This window comes from Manis pentadactyla, chromosome 3 (assembly GCF_030020395.1).
Source record: "Manis pentadactyla isolate mManPen7 chromosome 3, mManPen7.hap1, whole genome shotgun sequence".
In the NCBI taxonomy this organism is placed as follows: domain Eukaryota; kingdom Metazoa; phylum Chordata; class Mammalia; order Pholidota; family Manidae; genus Manis; species Manis pentadactyla.
In genome coordinates, this window is record NC_080021.1 from 37,855,215 (window position 1) to 37,876,370 (window position 21,156).

General features: G+C 39.3%; 1 protein-coding gene across 5 annotated transcripts in view; it reads left to right on the top strand.

Moving 5' to 3' along the window:
- Positions 1 to 3,591: 3,591 nt before the first annotated feature.
- AZIN1 (antizyme inhibitor 1) overlaps positions 3,592 to 21,156 on the top strand; it is a 35,067-nt gene continuing 17,502 nt past the window's right edge. For 2 of the 5 annotated variants that reach the window (XM_036876301.2, XM_036876304.2), the window contains exons 1-2: positions 3,592 to 3,940; positions 7,834 to 7,971. The gene's annotated coding sequence lies outside the window, so the exon portion shown is untranslated. Of the gene's footprint in view, positions 3,941 to 7,833; positions 7,976 to 16,996; positions 17,155 to 21,156 lie in introns of all 5 variants that reach the window. The other 3 variants (XM_036876303.2, XM_036876302.2, XM_057497849.1) reach the window with 3 other exon arrangements.

The window sequence follows — 21,156 nt, forward strand, 5'->3', positions numbered from 1 at the left end:
TGAAAACTTCTCTTCTCTCCAGCATTTCTCTAGGTCCTGTGCTTCTAACCTTTTCCTGTAGACCTCAGCATTTCCTTAATTAGCATGTCTGTAGGACATGCTCCCCAAATCACAGCCCAAAGGACTCCAGATCTCCTTATTTCTAGGAACCTTTGGCTCATCTTTACATGGATATTTTCTCAAGAGCTCAAACTATGCTCAAAGCAGGCTCATCTTTTCCCGTCCATGTTGGGTCCTTTTATTTCTACCTCTGTTCCATGATTCCAGAATTCTCCCTGTTGATTAGCTTAACTGCCCCAAATCATAAGACAGTTTCTCATCTCCCTTGACACTCAAGATTACCTCTACTCTTTCTATGCCTTCTCCCTCCCATCCATTCTGAATCCCTTCATACTCTTCTTAATTGCTATAAGAGTCCCCTTCACTGTTTCTCTCTTCCAAACTTTCTATTTTCAATCCCACTTATAGCAGAGTAAACTTAAAGACATCTTTGAGTGTATCATGTCCCTGACTAAATGGTTCCAGAATAAAGGCCAAGCTCTGATCTCTTCCTGATCTCACGCTAACCTACCTTTTTAAGCTCATTTGCAGCCATGCACCTATGTTGGATCCAGAAAGCCCATTCACAATTCTCTAAACTGACCTGTTTTTGTACCTTCTCTTGCCTGGTATATCTGCTTCTCTTGCCTGGGACATCTGCTCTCAAAATCTCTCTCTACATCCCAGCAGTTCTTTCTCTCACTTAACTGCAATAATTTCCTCCCTCTATTAGGTTCCATGCAGCATTTTATCTAGCTACCAACAATTTAGTTATTTTGCATAGTTGTCTCATTTCCCCTGCTATACTGTAAGCAAGATTTCAAATGGTGTGTTTATCTTTAGCCTTCCACCTTTCACAAGGGGGTCTAGTAAAGTGCCATGCTTGGAAAAGAATTTTTGCAGAATGAAAGAGAGCCCAAATACAGAATGAAAAATGGAAAAGCAAAATCAGGAATTGAGCTGTTTTTACCTAATGCCTTCATCCAAGAGTCCACATTTCAACTTTGCTGCCTTTCCACCCAGGGAAGGCTCTTTCTCTTTCTTTCTATTAGATGATTTATTAATCAACCACAGTGCTGCTCATAAAGTAAACACAGGGTGGGGAAGAATGAAAGAAAAAATGTCATTAATTACAGAAATCTTAATTTTGGAGTGGTATGTCAAAATGTTTCATTTGTGTCATTGAGTCTGAGTTGCAAGGTGTTAGCATGGGAGTGAGGCAGAGCAGGGACATGGGACAAACATCATGGCTAATTTTTCCTGCCTATGATGAAAAATGCTGAGATATAAATAGTATAGTAAGACCAGAAGGGACTCCATCTTAAGGCTAAGATTCCATTTAAAAAAATCAGAGAGTTAGGAGGTAAGATTCCCAAACATTTTATAGTAATCAGCCAACAACCTACCCTGTCTTAAGGCAGGGCAAGTGGTCTGAAATGGTATGTTTCCACTGCTTGAGGGTAACCACTACCTTGCAGAACAGGATCAATAAATTTATTATGTTAAGTTTATCTTACAGTATATTTAAGGGACTGGCTATGCATAATGACATAATGTCTCTCAGAGACAACATCATGAGACCATGTTAAGCCTATGCCATTCCCCACCCCACATCTGGGCCTTTTGCCCCATTCTTGAAATCCTTAAAAGACAGGGATCCCAAGCCTTTAAGCGCACTTCCTCTCTGAGGCTGCCCACACTCCCCTTTCTTGGCGTGTGTACTTTGCCTTAAATAAAGACTTCTTGCTGCTCAACTTACTGCGTTTTGTTTCTACGTTCTTCCAAGCCTCTTGGGAGGTTAGTAAGAGATTCCTTTTCCTAATGGTAAGTGTCTTTGTTACTTTCTATTACATTCAATTTTCTGGACTTAAGCACAAGTCTTCATTCACTCTGTCCTACTTCAGACAAGTAGGGAAAGGCTACTAAGATCTCTGATTTGGGCTTACAAGTTCCTGTTGCCTGGGTAACCTGGGCAGGACTGCAGCTCTAAGATCACGCTCTTTAGTGGCCTACCCCAAAATTTCCTTTCTTTGCTTTGGGGAGTTCTCAGAACATAATTTCACTCCATCCAGTGCACTGAGGCTCCCCCAAATCCTAGGGTGGTAGGGGCTTTCAAGCAGACAGTGGATGCCAGGTGAGCCTGGCTTCAGTTGGCAAGGTATCTGCCCTATGCGGAACAGGAATTCAATGAACTTTCTTTTCCTGCCTTGGTTTTCCCTTGCTCTCTACTGTCTGCATGTCTGTTGCCATTTCCCTCTATTCTTGCTTTAATTAATTCCTTCCTAATCTACATTCCTCGGCCCTATTCTAAAATTCTTTATCAGAGTCAAGAACCCTACCCTGTCCAGGTTGAGATATCACCTCGTGGGCGAGGAGAGACCTCCCCAGATGCAGCTGCTCTGTCAACAGGAGCACTCAGTTTCTGATCACTAGTGTGAATACATTTTTCTTAAAAAGATGAGAATAAATTAAAAGCTATGAAGGTTGTCCTTAGTCCGCCAGTGGTGGGAAGCAGGGGGATGTTTGTTAAGGAGCAGTAAAATTCAAACGACCCCAAAAGCTGAGCCTTGGGGGGTTAAAGTAAAGTGCGCTTTTAACAGTAACCCTCCCTCCTGCACTGTGGTCCTTCATTACTGAGGACTGGGCCTGACTGCACCAACCTGTTTTTTTTTTTTTAATTTTTTTAAAATTAAGGTATCATTGATATACAATCTTATGCTCAGATTTCACATGAGCAACTTTGTGGTTACTACATTCCCCGCTATTATTAAGTCCCCACCACCTATTCCATAACATTGTCCATCAGCATAGTAAGATGCTATGGAGTCACTACTTGTCTTCTCTTGCACCAACCCTTTTTAAAATGACATAAAAGCCACACTCCTGTAGGAAACATATTGCGACGTACAGGAGCATAGGACATTTTCACGCTGTCACGGGCTTCTGTAATCACGCAAACACTGAACCCGTCCTGGCCTTAAGGAACTCGCTTTCATAAAGGAGCGCCGCATTTCATGGGGGGCTGGAGCCTCGCCTTGTGAGGGCTGTCCCCAGGCGTTGCCGGTAGAGCCCTTAAAAAGCGGAGTGCTTCCCAGGGGGAAAGCTCCAGCGATGGCACCCCAGGCCTCCCTCACATCCCTTCCCAGGCAGTGCGTCAGGCCACGCCCCGGCCCAGCACCCCGCTCGGCGCCTGGGCAGCGGAGGAGCCGGGCCCAGCTCCCAGGGCGCCCGGGCTAGCGACAGGCGTGAGCGTCCGTGGGGCTGAGATGCAGGCTACGCCCAGCTCCGGCCGACCCATCCCCTCTCCCTCGCCGCCCACATCATTGCGACTAGCTCTCCGAGGGGAGGAAGCGGTCGAGTACGCGACACCTGCACTTAGGAGGTCGCTCCGCCCCATCGCTTTCGCTACCTCCGCATTGACCCCCTTTCTCTTCCGCTCCCTCCCTTCTCCCCGGGGCCGCAGCCCGGCTCCGCCCCGCTCGCGCGGCGACCCGGCCGGCTGTGACGTCACTAGACCACGCCCCTTATCATAAATACTGGCGTCGCCGCTGCCTCCTCTCCACACGGTTCGGTTCATTGCTACCCTGCAGTGTTTCCTTTTTTTCCGCCGGTCCTGCCCCTTCTCATCTCTCGCTCCCCTGCTCTGCGGTGTGACGAGGCCGAATCCTCTCCCCACCCAGCCCTCGACTTTCTTTTACCCGCGCTGTTCTATTTCTCTCCTGCCGCCGCCGCCACCACTGCACAGCTGGTGTCGGTGCCGCGCTTTTTCCCCCACGTCGTCCCCGCAGCCTATGGCCCAGGCCGCCTTGGGTATTTCTGCTCAAGGTAACCACATCCCTCTTTAAAAATTCCGCCGAAAAAGAGAAGACGCTTTACCCGACTCTTTGGGCCGTTATCTCACGTGAGTACTGACCATAGGGGCACGGGGGCGCGGGGCTGGCCTTGGGGAGCGGGCCGGGTGCCTCCCGGCTGGGCCCCGCCGCCGCTGGGCTGGCGTCCCCGCAGCGCCCCGCGGCTGGCCGCCTCGAACATGGCGACGGCGGGGTGTGTGCGGCGGCCGGTGTCTCGGCGGCACGGCGGAGCCGCCGCGGTTGGGGCGAGGGGGCGTGTGCGTGTGGGGGCGAACGCGGGGTCTCGCCGCTGGGGGTCGGCGTCGCCTCCCGGCGGTGTGCGGCCCCCACCCCTCTCCCGTGGTGCATTGCTGTTTCCGGGGAGGGGGCCGGGCCCCGGTCCTGAGGGGCTTGGGTCTCGCAGCCGCGGCCTGGAGGGGCGCCGTGCCTTCGCCTCCCGGAGCCCGGCGGGCGGCGCAAGCGGCCGCGACGGCTGGGGCTTTAGATTATGAATGGAGCCGAACAGGGGCGGGCTCTGTGTCGGCCTCCTGTGACAGCTGCCGGAGGAGGACAGTTCTTGGGGGTGTGGGGAGTGCGGCCCTCCTGTGGAGGAAAATTGACGCCACTCGGGGCCCGGCGGCGGGGAAGCCCCGGTGTCAGGTAGCGAGTGAGAGGCCTTTGCCCCTTCTGGAAGCCTCGGGGCTGCCGCTCCGCCTCCTGCGGCGCTCCAATTGGACCAAGTCGCCTTCACTCACTTCAGTCACCTCCTGGAGCCTGAGGATTAGTCACTATGGCTTCGTTTTCCTCTTCGCGCCACGATTCCTGGACAGTTTAACCCTTGCCCAGGATATTCTGAGCGTATGTTCTTAGGCTAAACTGCTGGTTCGGAAACCTGAAACGGTCGGGGACACAGTTTACAGCCATGAAGTTTAATAAAATTTCCCTGGATTTGTGCTCGAATTTTGTACAGGTTAAAGTGTTCTGTGCCTGGTTTTGCCTCCACCGTTGAGCCCTCAGCCTGAATGAGGACCCCTAAGGAAGTGTGAGGATTGCTGTGTGATCAGAAAGGGTGGACGCGGATGAGCCTGGCAGAAATATGGCTAATGAATGTTGGGCAAAGCCCTAAAATCCTGAAATTTCTTTTACAAATGTAAAAGTTCAGGTGCAGATCGTGAAGACAAACCGTGAGGAGTTTGTTTAGTTGCAAAGATAGACTCCTAATAATTATGGTGATGCGGCAGGTGTCGTAATAAGTAATCGGTACCTTTGTGCCACCCGGGGTTAGCTTAAAAATTTGAAACAGAGGTGAAAGACTTATACCCTCACTTAAATAGAATTAAGAATTAACGTTTTGTTTATTTACCATCCCGCATTCAGTTCATCAAATCCTCCCCTTTTTGCAAGATGGAGACACTGGAACTTGAGTCCTCCAGCTTCAGTACCTATGCACATATTAGGTGGAGTCTAATACTGTTATTATTTTTTTTAATGGGTAAAAGTCACGTAATAGTAAAATGCACAAATCTTAAGTAAGCCATTTGATGAGTTTTGGCAAAAATATAGCTGTGTAATTCAAATTTATCAAGATGTAGAACATTGCCCTCACCCCAGAAAGTTCTTTGTCTCTTCAAATGCCATTCCCCACTCCACGGAACCACGGTTCTAATTTTTCTTTTTAAACCATAACTAGTTTTTCTATTCTAGAACTTCCGTGTAAATGGAATTACATCAAATGCATTGTTTTGTGTAAAAAAGGCTTCTTTAACTCAATGTTTTTGATATTCATACATGGTGCATTTATCAGATTTATCCTTTTTATTACTCAGTAATATTTCATTATATGAATATTTTGCCTGATTTTTAAAAAAAATAATTATTTTGGAATTTATATTTACAGGGAAGTGCAAAGGTAGTACAGAGTTACTGCTTACTTCTTACCCAGTTCATTAACATCCTGTATTACCGTGATACATTAGTAAAACTAAGACACGATCTTGATACATTGCTGTTAGCTAAACTCCAGACTTTCTTTGGATTTCACCAGTTTTTAATACCTTTTTGTTTCAGGATCCAATCCAAGGTACCACATTGCTTTTAGTTGTCGTGTTTTCCCCAGTCGTCCCTGAGCCGTGACAATTTCTTAGTCTTGTTTTTCATGTCCTTGACAGTCTAGAGAAGTATTGGCCAGTTACCTAGTAGAATGTCCCCCATTTGGGGTTTGTCTGTTATTTTTCTCGTGATTAGATGGAGGTTTTGGATTTTTTGGAAAGAATACCATAGATGAACCTTAAGTCATTGGTAAAGGTAATGTTTAGAGAAGTATTGATAATTCGGGAATGCTAGGTGTTTTGCTAGTAGTCACTGTGGAAGTGATGGGAGGTTTTTGTTTTATTGGTCTTCTGCTGACTCAGTCTAGTTCTCTATGCTATTCACAAAGATGTTTTAGCAAGAAACACTCTATTCAAACAGTTGTTAAAAAACTGAGTTCCAATGTTATGTATGATCCAGCTGATTTTTGCACACACTCCATCCTAAATCGGAATAATTTATCATTCCTATACCTCGTTTTCTCCGCGTTTTCATTTAACCTTCTCTTACAGTTTAACTCTTTAAATAAAACATTCTGTTTATCCTGTATGATAATGACCCTCTTAATATATATATCCCTTTTAGTTCTGTTAAAATGTGCCTTTCAAATTATGGAATCTTCATTTCCTACTAGTATCTTTTGTTAGATGTAGATGTTTTAGAGATCATGCTGAAGGACGTTTTGAATTCTGAAGTTTAATGTTCTTAACTTTTCATATCACTGTTCTTGGGTTGCATTATGCAGCAAAATTGCTGTCGATATAATGGGGGAGTGTGTGTCAAATGTCTCACCTAGGATAATTATCCTGTTCCTTAGGGTAATTGTGAATAAACTCTTGTCTCCAGCATGAGTGGGCTTCTAATTTACTTTAAAAATTACCTTGGTGTGGGAAGAAATCGAATCTTTGTTTTGTAGTACATTATTTGGAATCTGATGTGTGGTTAATAATCCCCACCACATGTTTTCTTTTTAAACCATAATTAGTTTTTCTATACCACATGTTGATAATAGATTCTTGCCTCATCATCCATAAGTGTCACTGAGAGAGAGATTTCTTTTAGTAGAACATCCACAAGGGTGCCTCCATCCTGACTGAGATGAGATACACTTTAGATATGCCTAGAATGCTTCTGAACTATCAGCTCTTGACCTTTTATCTCTAGTTTCATCATTTTTTCTGGTTTCTTTCTTACTACCCCATTTCTGGCAAATATCAGGTTCTGTTACTTTAAAGTAGTACTTGAATTATGAATAGAAGTATAGGTGTAATGGTTTAGCTTAGAGGTGGGAAGTCCATCCAATCAAACATAGTAGATAATAACTGTTAACATTTTATAGTGTGCTAAAATAAAGCATTTTGATCTTTGTATGTTGTTTTTAATTGCATATATATTAACTAAGTCATGAACACTTTTTATGTTTTTGATACACATTTTAAGCAGAAAAGAACTTGGAATTTGAGCAGTAAAAGTCTCCTGGGTAGTTACAGACTACAGATGGTGAGGATACTTAGAAATTTTTTAATTTTAGGCCACTTAGAAATTTAGGTTTTGGAGGACAAATAAAATCAAAACTAAAATTTAAATGAAGGCTGGAAACTGAGTAGGTAAAGCAACTTGGTAAGGTGGCCATGGTGTTAGGTTCTATGAAATTCATACTATAGTAGCTTGGAAATGCTTACTACATAAAATACTTGGTACTTTGGTAAACCCTTTGAAAAACATCCTTTTGTGTAATGTGACTTCTAATGAAACACTATTAAAACAAAAACTTACTCCCACAGTTAATCTTTAAGTCAATTTAACCTGCTTGAAGCACAACCTAAATTTTTTTAAACATAAAATTATATACTACTATTTTTATTTCCTTCTTCAGGGCGAACTTTCTGACCAAGTATACAACTACCCAGAGGGCCTAGGAGAAGTGCTGTATAGAGAGCAGTTCGACTTCAACGCTGAGCCACCTTGGGAACCTAGCTGATGATAGGGGGGTTCCATCTCCTAACTTGTCCATGTAAGTAAGTACTTTGACATCTGTGCGGGGGACTTAACAATTTGAAGTAAAGGAGAGCTGCTCTTGCTTAGTCTTTTTCAAAATTTGAATTTGTATTTACTTCTTAAAGTGCAGTGATCCTTAAAGCTCTTTCTAAAATTTCTAAAATAGTTAAAGGCTTGACAGGTACAGGTTTACTGATTGAGTTGTATGCATTGTTTACCAATGACTAGATCACTTTTAAAATTTATTTGAACTATGTACCAAGTATTTACTATATACTTCAATATATACTGCAGGCTAAGTTTTAGGAAATCTTACTATTAGTCCAGATTTTAACAATAAGTTGGAGAGAGTCTTTTTTTAATTGAAGAGGTGTGCAGTTGTATATTACATCATCTAACTATTTAACTTGGTGGATTCAAGTATTTGGTCTTAATAGCGGTGGGGGATGGAAAATCAAAGACATTTTTAAAGTACAACAAAAGATTCTGTTCTTTATTCCACTCACTGAAGCTGTATCGCAGAGCATGGGATATGACAGGTGAATGTTCTTGTTTTTCTAGTAAAGAGCATATTGCCAGACACAAAGGGACTTGTAGAGTTTATATTCTTTTTCATAAATGACTTTATGTGAGTCTCAGCCGGTGGCGAAAAACTGGTTGGTTCTAGAGGATTTAGTGAGAGATGATAATGTATGCCTTTCAACCTCCCTTCTTCCGAACGAACAGATTTGCAGGGGAAGTTTTTTTAAAGTATACTTATGATCTTCTGTGTATGGATTTTCTTTTGAATAAAACCTTTGTGCAAAGTGTAATTCTGTAATAAACTGTTACTTGAATTTGCTGACAGATTTTTGTGGTTAATCGAAACAATTATTATAGATTTCTTGCTATTGAAATTAGGGTTTTGTTGTTGAGGTTTGGACGTTTTTAAGTTGGCCAAAGACTTGGAGGGAATAACATTTGAAATTTCTACAAAAACTTAGGATATCAATCCATTGTTTTCTTTAGTCTGATTTTGTTAAACAGGTTCTGTCAAATAAAAATGTTTGTTCTATCTAGAGTATGTTAAAGCATACTTTTTCAACACATTTGATACCTCAGATTACAGTTTTAGACTTACGGTGTTTTAAGGCTAAAGAGAGAGAGGAAAAAAAACAGTTTAAGTGATAGGATTTCTTGAAGTTCTATACTGACTGAGAATCCTGAATGAGGGATTTATTCTTGCTTTCTCCTTGCTTTGTGAATTTGAGCAAATGGCTTATTTTTTAAATTGTAGCTGTAAGATTAATTTGAACTAGAACATTCCTTTAGCCCTAAACTGATGCAGCTGATTGCTCTTTGTGTGTAGTAACCACTCCTTGTTAGTGCAGTGGTCTTTGGAACAGCAGCAATGCCATCACCTAGAACAGCAATGTAGAATCCCCACCCAGACCTGAATCAGAATCTGCATTTTAACCAGGTGGCTTTTATGCATATTAAAGAGAAGCACTGTTGCCACTTTCTGGATGCCAAGACAGTTACCCATTAGTTTTTGTTAGTCATCTGTTTTACTTCCAGCATATCTAATATTTTCCCCCAAGCTAGCTTGGCTATTTAAAACTTTTCTAGGGTGCGGTGCAGTTGACATAGAGTCACGAGTAGATTCTAAGGTGGAAATTTAAGAACAAGCTTCAGGGTTTAAGGAAGACTCAATTGAACGATAGGCTTTTAGTTCAAATCTCTTTAATGGAAACTCAACTTTGCATTATGTTTAACATCTTTAGTGATGTTACTTATATTGAGAAAGTATCAATAAGCTTTGATACTTTAATATAGGATTTCTTTTAAATCAGGGAGGAGGAGTCTTTATTTAGAATAATAGTATTACAGAACTTGGAAAGTCCATAGTTTCTCTCTCTTTTGTGGGGACTGTGTAGATGGGCATGAACAGAATATGCTAAAGATACTTATCCTGCAGGTTCTGGCGGCCAGAGTGAATGTTACTTATTATGCCCAGATACAGCGTATATTATAGTAACTGAGATGTTAGTACTTGATACTTTGCTATAAAGCTACAGGTCCACAATTCCTTATTTGCATAATTCTTAATGAAGATTATTTTTAAAAGTTTTGTGATGCTTCCTTGACGTTAGGTGAACTGATTTGGGAATGAAAATTTGTCCTAAATCTGAGCTGATTTGAGGCTATTTTTATCTTTTACCTCAATTTAGTGCTAATATTGCTGAAATATTATTTTCCAGGTTCCATAGTACAATTATTCTGAAATTTATGATTAGAGTATTGACTAAATAGCTACTACTAGAGAGTTATATAATATGTATCAAGTATATGTGCTATACTACTGTCTTAAAATCTTGAGAAATTTTTATTTAGAAAAGGCTCTCAAGTTTTCTTGATCAGAATTAGTAAAGGTGGCAAGAGAAAATACTGTATTCAGAAATATCCTTAGATCTCAATAGCAATTGGACATTGAAATCCTAAGATTTTCTGTGAAGCAACAATACTGTTTGGAAAACTAGAAGTCATTGAAGGTCTGCACTGGCCTTTGTGGAAAATACTTGGCACATAGCATTGGAAAGTGTATAGCTAGCTATATGAACTCCATTTGAACCATGCAATACTACAGTGCTGTGATAGAATTTCTGTGTAAGTGGTGTAAGCTCTAGCATTTGGCTTCAGAGTTAGGCTTTTAAATCAAATAACCATCTGAATTTTGAGATAGTTCATTTCATTTAAGTCTGGAAACTTTGGAAGTTGCTTATGTAATTTTTTTTCTTTTCAAGACCAAAATATGGGTATGAAGTAGTATATGAGCACTATAATAAGAATATCTTAATATTTTAAAGCCAGTAATATCTCAGATTAATGAAGGGCCTCTAATTGGGGGAAAGTTTTTGCATGCTTTTTAAAAAATTCCTTAGGGTTTTATGCTGGAATAGTTTTCTCAGTGAGCTAGATTTTCAAGTTATTTTAGCTAATAGCTCTACTTAATAATTAATAAAGTAGCCTAATGGAAAAAATTTAAAGACTCTATTCCAGAAAACTAAATTCTCTTCTAATAAACTGCTTCTATTAGCAAATTTGATGAAGTCAGATTGACTTAATCATTAGCATGTACCTTTGAATGTTGTGTTCTAAGTATAGAAAAGGGATTCAACTATGGGTTTGTTTAAATGGACTCTTAAAATTTGCTTAATTTCTTACCTGGTTGAGGGATTGGATTAAAGATGGCAGTGTGAGAGGTGAGACAGAAACCTCCCAAAACCACATAAAATATGAAAATATAGCAAATACATCTAATCCTGAAAGAGCAACAGGAAAGAAGGCTGTAGCAGACTGTCTACACCTGGGGAACAGAGCAGACCTCAAGGAAAATGGTAAAGTACCAAAGCTTTGATCCGGTGGGACCCAAGCCCTTCTCCCACCCCAGCTCACCTGAGGGAGGAATAGAAATGGAGTGGGGAGGGGGCTGGAGACCTAGGACTGCTAAATACCCAGCCTTGGCGATCTGCTCTGGGAGCATGAAACCTACATTACATGGTGCTCTGGAGATTAGTGGGATTGGAAAGATAACACAGGCGGAATACTTGGAAAGACTGAGATGCCAGCTGCTTTTGTGGAAAAACGTATCCACAGCAGGCCACTGTGGGACAAAAGAAAGGCGGGCAGTCTGAGAGACTTCCTAACAGCAAGAGGGCTGCTAAAGGGGCAAGGATTGCACAGAGCTTGCTGCTCAGAAGAAAGGACAGGTGGACAAAATTGGATGCATTCTGCCCAGCAAGTTGGGAACTTTCAGGAACTTGAGGCACTCCATCCCCCTGGCTGGCTATGCAGCGACGAGGCTGCCCACTGCGATATGCAGCCTGCTGCACCTTCCTCCTGGTCAGCACCATCTCACAATCTGGCTGCACCCGCCATTGTGCCAGGCCAGGCAGATGGCAGCCCCGCCTTTGGCAGCTACAAATGCAAAACACAGAGGCTTCTTCCTGTGCACTCGGCCCACTGGCCCTGGCAGTGGAGGCAGGCACTGCAGCCAGGAAGCAGGAAATGGCTCTTTCCTCCAGACAGGTACCAGCGCTGCTTGCCTGCAACCCCCACCATTGCTCCAGGTGCTGAGCAGCTTGAGAGAGTAGAGCTTCTGGACACTAGAGGGCACCACCTACAAATATGAAACATCAAAGGAATCAGGTTAAAACCAAAATCCCACAAACACCAGAAAGAGGGCCAAGTGAAACTGAACTCATAAATCTTCCTGAAAGAGATTTCAAAATAAAAATCATAAACATCCTCACGGAGCTACAGAAAAATATTCAAGAACTCAGGGAGGAATTCAGAAATGAGATACAAATGTTGAAGAATTCAGTATCTGAGATTTCTTAACTGATTATCATTCGTTGACTGTGTTCAAATAGGAACTTCATGAGAACATCAGCATCTTAAATACTCATTTTCTGTTTCCTGATATTTACATAAGCCTTAATAGGACCTGCCCTACCTAAATTTGGATTTTTAAAATTTTATATTGAGGTTTATACAATAAAATGCACATATCTTAGTATACAACTTCATCATGAATTTTGACATGTGTATGCACTCATTGTAACTATCATCCAGAGCAAAAATGTTAAAGAGAGCAGTCTCACCAATTTTTTCCCTCTTCACCTATTTCACCCATGCCCCTACTCTGCCTTATGGCAACCACCAGTCTGTTTTCTGTGTGTGAATCAATTTCATTTTTGTTTGTTTTTTTTTTTAGAATCCACATATAAGTGAAATCATATAATACTTGTCTTTTTCTGATTTCACTTAGCATAATACCCTGTAGGTCCATCCATGTTGTCTCAAATGACAAGATTTCATTCTTCCTTATGTCTGAGCAATATTCCACTAGATATGTGCCACATCTTTTTTATTCATTTGTCTATCAATTGATATTCAGGTGGTTTCCATATTTTGGCTATTGTAAATAATACTTCAGAAAACAGGAGCGCATATATCTTTTTCGGTTAGTGATTTTGTTTTCTGTGGGTAAATTTTCAGATGGGGAATTGCTAGGTCATAGGGTATTTCTGTTTTTGGTTTTTTGAGAAACCTCCATACTACTTTGAGTAGTGACTGCACTGTAAATTGAGATTATTTCAAGTAGAGAAATAAAATATTCTTTATTAAAATTCAAGTACTTTATCCTCATGTTTCACTGTTAATTGTCAGTAGAAAAGGCATGTTTTTGGAGAAAAGATGATGGTGAAAAGACTTCAGTGTTGGTAATTTATAGATTCTGTGATGTAAGCAAATTCAACAGACCATTCATTAATGGTTGTTGGTGCTCTTTGATTATCACTGAAATATACAGAATAGGGACCACTTTTTGAAGTTACATGTGTCCTCTTAGCATGCACAGACTAGTATTTTGTGTCTCACTGCTTGTGTAAAGTAACAGTGTTCTGTATAAGCGTAATGTGAATGTGAATATTAATTGATAAAACAGGGCTTGGGGGACATGGTATTCTTTCTTTAGGCAAATTTAGAATCTCGGTTGGCCAAAAAGATTGGAAAGCAGTATAGACCAGTTTTTAAAGGGGATGAAATGGTTTTTGTATTTATTATACAACACTGGAGCTGAGAGAACGAATAGTGACTGCCTATTTGTCCCATATATTCCATCTGCCTGGTCTTGTTTCAGAGTTTTTGAGTTTGGGGTTACCTCCCTTCTTCTACCCAAGAATTTTGAGCCACTTAATTACAAGTAATTGAGATATTGTATAAAACTGTACCTTGTGAGCTATAAAAACCTAGGTAACTGGTAGGTTGCCATTCTAGGCTGGCCATTGTACAAAAAAGCCTAAGGAGGTTGTTGAAAGTAAAGTGCATTTTTGTCCTTCACCTCCCATTCTGTAGTCATCTGTGTACATTTAATCAAGGAATTAGTCAAACTAATTGAAACACAGATTTGGCTATATGAATAATGAATAATGTGAACATTATGGCAAGAGTTAAGAAATACTTATAAAGCATACTGAGTTGCAAGGATTATAACTGTGAAGTTTAGCTTGCCTAGGCCATACCTAGCTACCATGAGATCTTTAAATGCTTAAGACTGACTTGCAGCAGAGCCAAGATAACAAACTCTTTAGAATGCTCTCCTCTAAATTTTTTGCTGTTTCTTTGTTATATTATGTAAGCACACATTTGAAATCTCTTCAAGACTTTCTTGCTATGGAGTTCTGTTAACGTTGTGTTTTTACTGCCTAGTTTGAAACTTGTGAATTAATTGGTCTTTGTTACCTTGAGCAAAGTTATTGGGGGAGTGGGGGTTAATCTGTAATGTGTGGGGGTTTGATCCTTAGAAGTTTAAAAATTTCTTATGGGAACAATGTCTTCTAGAACTGCCCTGTTCAATACAGTAGCCACTAGCCAGGTGGCTGTTTAAATTTTAAAAATTAAAACTAAGTTAAATTAAAAATACAGTTCCTCAGGTGCATGAGCCACATTTTGAGTGGTTGGGAGCTCTGTGTGGCTAATGGCTATTGTTTTGGACAGTTATAAAGAAAATTTCATCTCAGAAAGTTATGTTGGACAGCATTGCTCTAGGATAATTGTTATTGTGAATATGAGTAGTAGCTATAATTTAAAACATTTATTAATAGTCATAAGAATTACGTGTTCTCTTTGCTCTTTTTCAGATTTGTCTGATAAAAAACTTCCTTAACTATAGGAGCTTTTTTAATATTCTAGTTGAATTCCCTGGTTACCCAGCATGTTCTTAGGATGTAGCTTCCTACTATGACTTTTATGTTCTCATGCAGATTAAAATGTATATTAGGTATATGTTGAATATATGACTAGATTATTTGTTACCTATTTCTTTTACTGAAGGATCCTCTGGTGCCCAATTTATATATAAAGAGCTCCTAATTAAGTATCTTCTTAGCTTTCATCTGGATTTGACATGATCAACATGTTTGGCATGATTAAAAAAAGTAGGATGGGATATCCTAATATGTTCAATGTGGACACTAGAACAAAACCATCGCAAATAAGTAACAGTCCTCAAAAGGAGAGTGATTTGCTTTCCTAAATTCATGAAGAGCTCCTATGAGTAAATCAGGAAAAAAAAAATTGGAAAATGAACAGGAGACTTGAAAACCATTTTTCACTAACAGCCTAGCAGTTCCACTCTAAGATAATGTGGTCCAAGACTGTAGCACCTAAACTCATGGTACTTAAACTGCTAATCAGCAAGGTAGACTATTGTACCAGAATGTATACAGTTAGCACACTGCTAGCCTCTTAACTTGTGGATCAGCTAGTTTGCAGACCACAGTTTGAGCAGTACTTGTCTTTAGGTACATAAGTAATAGCCAAGAATTAATTATAAATATGAACACTTGTAAACAATTCAATAAAGATGGGAAGTAACCCATAGGTTCAGTTAGGATGAGTTAAAGTGATATATCTATATGGTTGAATCCTACACAGCAATGAAAATGAATGGCACCAGTCACATGTATCTATCTGCATGGATAAGTTGAAACTATGAAGTTGAGCAAAAGAATCAGTAATAGTAGACAAACAACTCTGAATCAATTTCTTGTTCAAAACCAATAAAGCCAATGTTTTAGGGGAACATGGAGGAATGAAACTATTCAATAACAAGCAAATGATCATTAGAGAAGTCTGAATGTACTTATTCCAGGGGAGATGGAACCACTGCCCTCTGGGAAAGATATATAGGGATTTCTAAGGCATACAATTTCTTAACTTGCTATTTGCTGCAATAATTTTATTGTACACATTTTACATATATAGTAAACTTTTCTCTTAGAGAAGTGGCAGTGACATCTGCCCTTCAGTAATCAAAATAGTAATTAAGTGCATTTGTTTAAATGGTTATTTAAAGTTGTCAGCATTTCCTGTGCTGTGCCAGGAAAGCTAGAAGGCTTGAAATTTATACAGTTATGTATTTCCTGTTGTTCATGTTATATTACAATAGTTAACATTTAATATGACCACATTTTTATTGGCCAAAAAAGATTCAAGTATTTTGCTTGTCATCCCCAGAAAAAAATTTAGTCTTTACATTGAACAGTCAAGATACTTTATATAAGGAAGCCTAATTTAATTCCACATGCAGAAAAGTACATTGCTACAAAATTCCTGTATTTTGTATTCTCATTAAGATGTATTTTAGAATTTAATGTGAGGCATTTCATTGGACAGCCTTTACATACCTACTTCAAATGTGTCCTGTTGGGCTCATTTCCTTTAGGGTTTTTTTTCCTCCCTAAAAAAAAAAGTGTTCATTCTAGATTTTGTCTGTCTTTTAAAATCTTCAGGAGTCACCTTTAATATTCTTCCTTTAGGGTCATTCAGTTTTTTTCTATCTCAGCACCTAGAAAATAAGTTAAAGTAAATGTTCATTGCCATTATAGGCTTTCCTCTTAACTGTTGATTGAAGTAAATCCTCTCCTGATTATCCTAAGTTGTCAGTGTAGGCTGTTATTGTCCATCACTTATTTTTGGACCAATATGGCAAGAATTTATAAGGTCTTACAGTCATTAGACAATTTATTGGAACTTCCTACTACCAGGTGCAGTATGTAGCTTCCGGGAACTATTTTATTTAGTATTCAAACCTGCTCCAGGCCTCACATCTATAGTGCCAATGTCATCATTTAAAAACTTCCTAATGCTCTTCTACCCAATTATTTCTAAAGGTACTCTTTGTGGTAAGTAACATATTTCTGTTGGAGGTAGAATGCAAAGATGACTTAAGACAGCATTTTGTCTTTTTAAAGCTGTGAGCTAAGTGCTAAGTTGTCAAATACCTATGTGAAAACAATTTTTCAGGTAGAAGTGTGCCCTTAGGCTTCTTAAGAACAATAGTGGTATAAATCTGAAAATATCTCAAGTTCACGTTTTTAACGAATAAAAGACCTTTTAGAAAAGTGGTTGATGTATTATATTAAGGTTGGGTTTCCTGCTTAGGTGTCTCTGAAACAGTACTCTCAACCTTTCAGCTCTCCCTGTTCTACTTCCAGGGAGGTCTTCACTTCAGAAATCCAAGACTCATATTCATCCAGCTTGGTGTCAAGTGGGCTGTTGCTGCCAGAATTATCTTGTGATTATTTGAGAGATGTGTCAGTTTCTTCTGAAGTACAATCAACTGTAGAAGCCTTTGTAGCAGGTGTGTAACAAGGCAAGTGCCCAGCTGCTGCAAGCCACGGCTCCTGGAGCTACCCTCTTGGTGAACATGAGGGCTCACCAGCCCCATGAAAGGCTCCCGGGGGGCAGTGTGCAGGTCTTTGGAGCCTTTTGTTTTCTTTGGCAGCTCTTCATAAAAAATGTATTAGCAAAAAACACCAATGTGAGGGCATAAATAAGGAGTGTTAAACACTTTTTTTCTTCCCAGCTATGATATCCAAGAGCAAATTATGTGTTGTAAAAGTAGTGTTGTGATTACAATTGTATTAGTGTGATAAGCTGTGTTTTCTTTCTTTCACCATGTATTGATAAGGTGGTTGTGAACATAGCCTAAAGGTTCTTTGAGTAGAGAACACTTCTAGTATCTTGATTAAAAAAATAAACCAGAGCTTTTATTACTTCTTTTCTCAAGTTCTAAAGCATTGTGAAAAGAATCTAAGATTTACAGGGTAGATTTTCTTTTTTTTTTCACACAGATGCTCAAGGTTTATTGAATAGGCATTCCACCCCTATTCCATTTTACTGTTCAAGAGTGTGTTTATTCATTCCTGTTGTATGCAAGTTTCTTTTTTTTTTTAACTGAAGTATAGTTGATAAAAAATATTATATTGGTTTCAGGTATACAACACAGTGGTTCAACAGTTACACACATCATTAAATCTTCACCCCAACTAGTACAATTACTATCTGTGAATATAAAGATGTTACAGAACCATTGGCTGTATTCTCCATGCTGCACTTCCATCCCTGTGACCAACTTATATTATGATTGAGATTTTTGTGTCCCTTTTTCCCCCTCATCCTCCTCACCCATCCCAAACCCTCTCCCATGGTAACCACCAGTCACTTCTCAGTGTCTCTGAGGCCAGGGTAGATTTTATTAAGTTTAACATAAATAATTCAGTGTCCATAACACTGGACTGTAGTATATAGTGGTCCATGATGTATTGGAGCCAGTAAATCAGTCTCATTTCTGATTTACAAAGCTGTAAAAAAATAGTGCAATGTCTGTTGGGAATTATTCCCAGGATTGGAACATTGAGGGGAAGTTTGCCATCCACCTGGGTTTGAGCCTGCATTTTTATGGAGAGGTTCCTGTAAATTCTTTGTGGTATTTAAAATTGAGGTGGATTAACTTGGCAGATCTGGCATACAGTATAAACTCTGCTCACCCCCCAATACTTGCACACTTATTTTCATTCTGGCTCCCAAACACATGCGTCATAGATTTTTGGTGTAATATACTAAATAACTAAATGTCTCTAAAAACATTTTAGCAAAATATTTACTTTAGTTCTTTAAGGCAGAAATGTAGAACAGAAACCTTCCTTTTTATGACAGTGGAACTTTAAAGTATTTTTGCTAACATGTTAAGAAAATTGCACACAGACACTCCTGGAGGTATGATTATGAACTGCTTTATAGGACTCCCCTTAGTTTTTAACAGTAACTGACAGTTGAGCTTTGCATTTACATGTGGATCATTTATGTATCAAGGTTTTGGGCTCCTTTAAAGAATGAAAGATGGACCATTTTTTTCAACTCAGTTCTAGAGAGGTCATTGCTGTTGCCACCAATCCTGAGTTTAAAAATGCCCCATTCTTGAGAGTTGTGAAGTGTTTGTCCACCTGTTTCTGAGTACCTTCTCTGGGCTAGGGATTACTAATAGTAATATCACAACCTTCAGGAAGCATCTAAGAAAAACTGAGCTCCCTTACCTCCGCACTCACCATCTTTTATGTGTAGGCCTTATTAGTATTGGTTTAAATCAACTATTTTATTGCAGTGCTAAGTATAATTAAGGAAATCAAATAGTCCATGTCCTACATCTGTTTTAGTGGTTTAGGTGTGTTAATCTCGTAATCCTTTTTGTCAAGTACTGCCAGTATAGCAAATGAAATTTATCTTTCCACCAGAGTCCTTTTTGTGAGTCAGTTTAGGGATTGGTAAACTAGCCCTAGGGTTACTTCTGAAGTGGGAGTTCCACTTTAATGATGATAATATAGCCATTCTACAAGCATTGTGTCTTTCCTTTAGAGCAGGGCATACTTCCCAATATTTTACTCATGTTGGTAGTATCATTATTTGTCACCTGTTTTTGTCTGGCCTTTAGTGAGTGTTTAAATTATTTCATTTATGCAAAAGTCTAATCTTTAATAACAGAAAGCAGATCGGTGGTTACCTGAGGGGGAGTTGGGGATTTACTGCAAAAGGAACATGAGGGAACTTTATGGTTGTGGTTACAAAAGGTGTATATATTTGAAAAATGCATGCACATTATTACGTGTAAACTGTTCATAAGAAAGATACAAAAAGAAAAAACAAGTTCAAATTTGATGTTTATCCGAGAACTAAACAAAAGTTACAGAAGGAACAGCAAAGTGTTAAAAAGTAGGAAATAGTCATGAAGAAAGTTTAAAGGCTATGAATAGGCTGAATGTTTTTATACTATATGTAAATAAGCTTTAAGCTTTTTTGAATTAATAACTATGGGAATATATATGTCTGAGAAGTGGTTAGTTGATTGTGGGAGTAATAAAGCTCTAACAAAGGGACAACATTGTGTTGGTTTTCCAAGTAAGGAATCCTGCTTTCTAGGGATGGGATGCTGGGGAGACAGGCTTTTCTTTTGTTTTAAACATCACTTAATCATCAGCATTTCTAAAGCTAGCTTATTAATTAGTTCTGTGCCTCAGTTTCTTTAACTGTAAAATGGGAATAATACCATCATTGATAAATTACTTAACAGTGTCTGGCACACTGCTATCAAAAATGTTTGTTGTTAGATTTAAGCTAGTTTAGCAGGTAGTGAAAGTTAAACTTAAGATTATATAGTTTGAGAACAGAAAAAAATCTTGTCCCTATGAACATATTACTCTAGAAAAAGCTGTGAAGAAGGTGGGCATTCAGCAGGTAAGACTGGATAGAATGGATCTGTTGTTAGAGAAAAGTTACTCTTTCTGTAAGCACTGTAGCTATAGGAAATTGAGGTTCATCATGTCTTGACTTTAAAAGATAGATTTTTTGCAGTTGGTAGTTGTAGTGATCCATAGTCAGTAACCCAAGTAATTCCCAAGTGACTACTGCATAAATAGAATATACTTAGGATTTTCATGAACAGATATAGTAAGCTAAAGGACTTCAAATATTTTTCATTATGAATAGAATAAATGAAAGTTGTTTTGCCAAAAAGATTTTTGATACTAAACTTAACAGGAAGTTCCTTCCGTACTCTTTGCATTGATCTTTGTTAATGAGTGATCTTTCTGTTTTCCTTAGTGCATAGTTGAATATCCCCCTAAAATTGATGTTCCCACTGGAGTGATACTACTTAAAATAAACATGTACCCTCAAGCCTAAAACATCTATTTTCTGGGCACCGATTTACCCTCAGTCCTGGTATAACAACATTTAGAGAATGTCCAGGCAATGAATTGACTTGACTGTATAAGTGTTAGGTCTCATGTAGATAAAACTAAGTTAATTCCTTTAGTAAAAGAAAAATAGCCTCAACTTTTCCATTTCTGCCATTGCATGAAAGCCATGAGATGAACTGAACTGAATGTAGTTGACTTATTGGAGATGAAGTTGTTAGTGTTTTAAAGTTAAAACTAAGTATTGTTTGTATTTCACAGTATATGACTTATTGATGAGTTGGTTTTAGTGCAATCAAAAAGTCAACACTTTGGGAGCCATTGAAATGGAGTACACTTTTAAGGATGAAAGGCCGTACGTATCACTCTAGGTGAATACTAGCATAGAGCAGCGTTCAGAGAAGAGAAAGGGGGAATCAAGGACACAGGAAAGGCTGTGCAGATTGTCAGTATGTGCTACCCCAGAGGAGAATGGGTGATCTTGGGAAGGGGAGAGTTTTCTTTGGTTAATTGGAGAGGTATATTGGTTTTACTCTGATGCTTTTTGAAAAATCAAGAGTTCTTAATAAATGGTTTAAGATGTACAGGTACCTGGCTTATACTTAGTTTCAAATTACAATGGT